The sequence below is a fragment of the Rattus norvegicus genome, chromosome 7 (assembly GCF_021556685.1).
Source record: "Rattus norvegicus strain SHRSP/BbbUtx chromosome 7, alternate assembly SHRSP_T2T, whole genome shotgun sequence".
In the NCBI taxonomy this organism is placed as follows: Eukaryota; Metazoa; Chordata; class Mammalia; order Rodentia; family Muridae; genus Rattus; species Rattus norvegicus.
This window is the reverse complement of record NC_141540.1, coordinates 103,136,325-103,142,533: the sequence shown is the minus strand read 5'-3', so window position 1 is coordinate 103,142,533 and position 6,209 is coordinate 103,136,325.

Here is a 6,209-nt window from a genome sequence, read left to right as displayed (position 1 = left end):
GGACTCCCCAATGGACAGTGTGGCTAAGGAGGTGGGAATACAAAGAGACTTACTGTGGATCTCCTCTTGAGTCCTTCTGTAGAAATGGGAGCTCTGTGACTGTCATCCTCTGCTGTCTCGTGTGGTGCTCACTGAGATGGGGGCTTGAACAAGGAGGACCGCCAGCTGAAAGGAGCCCCATTTTGGGGATTCCAAGTATCGAAATGAAAAGTGCCTGGGGAGCTGGTAACAAGTGAATCTATTGTCTTGCTGTTACAGCTCATCGGGAAACTTGAATTATGCTATTTCCTAACCTGCATTGTGATTCTGAGGCTGAATGCTGGAGCTGGTACCCTTTGGGAATGGATCTGTGAGTGGCATGGATGAGACTGAGGGAAGCTTATGATGAGGTCTTTAGTAAGGCAGGGTAGGGATGAGGAAGGTCTGGGAGCCAGAAGCGAGGACTTCGTATGAATTACAGTCCAGTATCCATTTGAACCAGACCTGAGCTTAGGCGGTTGTGCAAATCTCTTTTCTGCAGCAGAAGCTGCAGCTGATACCTACAGCAAATAGTTTCACCTGGCTCTATCAGTCCCCAGAGAGTGCCAATAATAGCTGTCTCCTGGGGGTGACACCTCATAGTGTTTCCTGGAATATAGTACTTCACAAAAGCAAAACAAGCCAGCACTGTAAGGTTGACATGGGCCTGCAATCCCAGAGCTTTTAAGTTGCAGTTACGGGGACTTGAAGGTGGAAACCATCTTAGTTCCTTTTTTATTGCTGTGATAAAGCACCATGACTGAGGCAATTCATAAAAGAAAACATTTAATCTGGCTTGCAGCTTTAGAGGTTTAGAGTCCATCATGGCATAGCAAAGAAAGAGTTGAAAGCTCACATGTTATCCACAACCATACTGGAAGAAGGGAGGGTGGAAAAGAGGAAGGGAGGGAGGGAGGGAGGGAGGGAGAGAGGGAAGGAGAGAGAGAGAGAGAGAGAGAGAGAGAGAGAGAGAGAGAGAGAGAGAGAGAGAGGTCACACTGGGAATTACAGGACTCTTTTGAAAACTCGAAGTCCACCCTCAGTGACACACCTCCTCCAAGGCTACAACTCCTAATTCTTCCCAAACACTCCACTAACTGGGGACTGCTATTAAAATATATGGGCCAATAGGAGCTATTCTCATTCTAATGACCTGGGCTACAAAGAAAAAACCTTGTCTCAAAATCAACCGATGTATAAAATCAGAGAATTCTATAACGAATAGACACATCTCTATTGTAAGGATACTTAAAGTTCAGTGGGGTAGATGAAACAGAAACACACACACACACACACAACAACTTTAAGCAAAAATGAGACATAAGAAAATTTTGGAGGAAGATAGAAATAAATCCCAGGAATAAATTTGTAGCAGAAAAAAATGTAGAAAGACACCTACAAGGCACACTGTTCACATTAGATTGGAAAAGAAGATCCAATCATGATCCCAGAAACCACGATAGCAGCTGGGTGTGGCAGCATGCATGTGCACAGACATGCACACACACACACACACACACACACACACACACTCCCAGCCTCTGGAAATGAAGGGTGGAACGTCAGAGGTCTGAGCTCAACTTTGGCTACAAAAGCTCCTTCCTCTAAAATCAATCAATTAAATGAGGAATTCAATGATTAATAATAAAATAATGATAATAATAACCTAATTCATTTCTTGTATCTCTTGATATTATAATAAAATTACATCATTTTCCCTTCCCCTTCCCATCTCTAAGTCCTCCCATATACCACTTGCCTTTTACAAATTCATGGCTTCTCCTTTCATTAATTATTCATAAATATGGATAAATATTTACATAAATGTATGCAGCAACATATATATACATATACATATTCTTAAATACATAAATAAATCACATCAGTCTGAATGCTTGCTCAGTCTGTGAAATGTTACTTGAATGGACATATCAGGGATGAGCATTTGGTATTGGGTAACCAGTTGGTGTGCTCTTCCCTGGGGGAAACACTGTCTCCCCCTCTCAGCATTCCTTAGTTGCCTGTAGTTCTTTAATGACTTATTTTTAAAAATCATTAGCTACGAACCCTCTTCTGTATATTTATGAAAATTATCTTTCTTGCAATATGCCCAGGAGAAGAGCTGTCATTCTCACCATCCCTTTGCCAGTTAAGAAACTGAGGCTTCCAAACAGATGCCTAACGTGGTAAGGTTTCACCGCTGTCAGTGGGGGGGATCAGAGTTTGATTCCAAGTTCCATGGATCTGTGGCTTTTATAAAATTGAGGCCTTCAGGGAGATAGGTGTATAGAGACTCCATTTTATTGAAGAGTCCTTAGTGGAAGTTTGCATTACCAGTTCATTCTTTCCCTGCGTGTACCTTTCTTCCTCAAGGGCTGAAGACGGCTGACAGCAAGAACCAGGAGTCATGCATGCATCTTTGCAGGCTTCTACAAGTCCCTGCCAGAGGGTTCTGTACTCAGAAGATGCTGCAGATACAACCACAAAAACACCACATGCTTCTTGCATTTGCTTCATTGAGATTTATGTTGGCAGCACTCTGTTTTATGGGTGTAAGCTCTCAGTTTGACCTTGGCTGTCAGGCCTTTTGGATCTCAATTCCCTCATCTGTCAAGTGGGGTGATAGTGTTAGCTACTGGTGTGAGAGTTTTGTGGGATACTAGCATGTACACCGTTGCCTGAATGTGAGAAAAGTATTCTGTCCACACTAGCCATTCCCAGTGTATAATCCAACCAAACATTTTGTCATGTGGAATGAGAGTTCTGCAGTCAGGCAGCCTGGCTTTGAATTTTGATTTCTGTATTGGGTCTCTGGTGAATTTTACACCTGTTTCTGTGGAACCTTCCACAATTGTAAGGTGAGGACTGATTTCCTTATCCTGTAAGAAGATTTTAGAACGGTGCAAGCCAAGCTCTTAACTTTAAGACAAGAACACAGTAAGTGCTAAGAGATGCCAATGGCCTTGCTGATAGCACTCTGTATCCTCCATTTGGTGCATGAGACAGGGAGGCCCTGAAGAGGCTTGGTGGTAGTTTTGGGACTGTCTGTTTCTTCAGGAGAGTCAGCTTTCCTTAAAATTTTGAACTACTAAGCATAGAGTGCTCTGGGTCCTCTTTGCCCCTTGGCAATTAGCCCCTTGTACTCTCTAGGCTCCTGTATCTTTCACAAATTCCCATTCTACAAGGTACTCACATCAGCACCATAGCAAAACACCCTTCTCACCCTGTAGTGCAGCTTCCGGGCTGCAGTGCCTCCCTTAGCTGTTCATTTCAACACCAGTCTCTGTTGTCCTATTGCATTTTTATTTCTTTCAAACCTTCCCATTCTGGGGGACACAACGCAGAGAGGAAGGGCAGAGGTAGGATGCTTCCTTTTAATTCGTTGGATAGCAGCAACAGATGCGATAAAACCCAAGCCAAGGGGGACAATGAAAACGGTCTCCTTCACTTCTCTCCAGTGCTTTGTTATAAGCGTGCAAACAGCGGAGCGTAGCCTCTGACAATTTGCACCGATGGCTGGACGCTTTATGAGGGCCACAGTCCGTGGCAGGAACACTGCTGGCCCTCCCCGGGTTTGGAAAAAAAAACATACACACATACACAAGCCACAATACACATAAAACCCTAATGTGCCTTCAAAATTACCTCATCTTTTATTTAGAGGGTATTTCGCCCTTGTCTTCCTTTATCGCTCTTTATATGACTGAAGTGGGTGAGCAGCGCCAAATGAGGCCATCGTGGACGCTGCGCGCTGGGAGTGTTTATGGCCTAACTTTGGCGAGGCAGCAAGGCCCCAAGAGTCCCTTCACTGAGGCCCCGTTCCCTCCACAAAGCCAGTTTCTTCCATAAGGAGGCTGCTGCTTCCTTATTAGGCCTGTTTCTCTGTCTCTTTATTTATTTATTTTTAATTCCAAATGTGAATTTTATTGTATTTCTAAAGGAAGGGGAGGTTACCTTTCCGAGAAGCTGAGTTTTCAGTGTGGTGCAAAGGCCTGGAGCTTCCACTTTGATCTGAGCATGGGGCTAAGGTCCTTGTTCTCTGAGCTCGATTTAAGGTCAAGAGGAGAACTGGGTATGCCCATTTATAATCCCTGGGTTGGAAGCTGAGGCAGGAGGATTAGGAGTTTAAAGCTACCCTCAACTACATAGCAATCTGGAGGTTAGCCTGGGCTACCTGAGACTTTGTCTCAGAAAAGAAATTTAAAACAGATGGAGAAAGGCTGTGGTATGTTTTAGAGCTGGCTACAGGAAGGGGTAGGGAGAAGGGAGACTTTTGCAGCTACCAACTCTCAGACTTAATAGAGGTAAGGTACCCCAGAAGGCTTTTGGAAACAGTTGCATGCCTAACACAGTTTTAGGGGATCAAATTTTGGAGGCTTTGTCTAGATCTGAGATATTGTACTTCTGAAAGGTTCCAAGGGGATGCTGATGGTGTCACGGCATGGGTCCTCAGGACGCACTGAGATGTTGTGAGGTAGGGAATTGATGATGGAGAGAGTGGTGTGGCATGGTGGGATATATGTGTATGTGTGTGTGAGAGAGGAGAGAGGGAGGGAGGGAGGGAGAGAGAGTCTTCTGTAAACACAGCACTGACCTTACTTTCTGGAGCAAAGTTTTCTAACTAAAGTGAAGAGGAGCTTCAATGGTAATGAACCGGATTCTAGACTTTAGGACTTTGAGGCTCCAGGGTACACAGCTACAAGCATTTTCTTCTACAGCAGCAGTTCTCAATCTGTGACATATGACCCCTTTCGGAATCGAATGACCCTTTCACAGGAGTCGAATATCAACTATCCTGCATATCAGATCTTTGCATTACCATTCCTAACAGTAGCGCAATTACAGTTACGAAGTAGCAATGGCATAGTGGGGGTCACCACAGCATGAGGAACTGTATTGAAGGGTCACAGTATTAGGGAGGTTAGAATCACTGTCCTACAGAGATTTCATGGGACAGATATCAGATATTGGGAATGCCTTGAGACTTATCCTTCCGGGAGGCAGATTCTTTTTGTTTCATAGACTTTAAAATCAATAGTATCTCTGAGAACACGTGGCCACTTCCCGTTAAGAAATCCAGATCTCCGATTAAGAAATCCATTGGGGTCTTAGCCATGGCAGTTCATGTTAGTCATTGTGAAGTGAGCTAGACAAGCTTTCTGACCTTAGCATCTGGGGTGGAATGGAGCGAGAGCAGGCACAGCAGCTCAAACGGTCAAGGTGTGTGAAATGTCCGACCCTAGTGCCTGACCTGTGGTCATTTCAATCACATGTCATTACGGTTACTGAGCACCTCAGCTCTCTCTGACTCAGTGAGCAAGTACCGAGTGCTTGTTCCATGCCAAGCTCTTTCTCCTTAACTCTTCTCTGCAACCGTCAGATGTTGAACCAGCTTCACGCCACTCTACTGAGGCGAACTTTGCTCCTCTGAAAGATGAAGGCCTGTGCTGTGGCTGCTCACAATCTGCAAATCTCACAGGACTTCCCTTGAGATTAATCCTGGCTTTCTTCTCCCCACAACTCAGCCAGCGCTCACATTTATTTACTCCTGGCTCTGCAGCTTGGGAGCTGTTTGATATTAGGCAACATATTAGCATTTCTGGTTCTTATTGTTTGGGAAGTGAAAGAATTGGATGATGAATAGCGAAGCAGAAGTTTCTCCTAATGGGCTCTAATAATACCAGCTTGTGGTGTGGAAGGCATTTTAACAGTACTTTTAGAGCCTATGTGGGATTCGTTCATCTCATCATTGGCTCAATAATTTAACAAGTATTATCGAGTACTTTCAGTGCATTCAGAACTGTTTTGGTTTCTGGAGGTGATGTGGTGAATTTGCAGAGCAGTCATTTCCTTGTCTGAATCTATGCTCTGTTTCAAGAAGGAGGTAAGGTTTGAAGGTGGTGGCCAGAAATACATAACCATACAATAGCTAGACATAAGCAAGTTTTGGAGCATAAGTAAGTCTCAGGAACACAGGTGTGGAGTGGAGAGGTATGCATAGAATATTCCAGGAAAATAACCCAAGAAGCCACCATGAAGTGAATTTGGACAGAGTGTTTCAGCCCCCAGGGATGAAGACACAGAATGCAACCATTCTTCTAGAAAGGGAAAGCCACCATTTGCTGTCATCGAGGATACCCTAGAAACACATTCTGAGACCAGGATTTATCTCAACAGACGACCAAGACCAG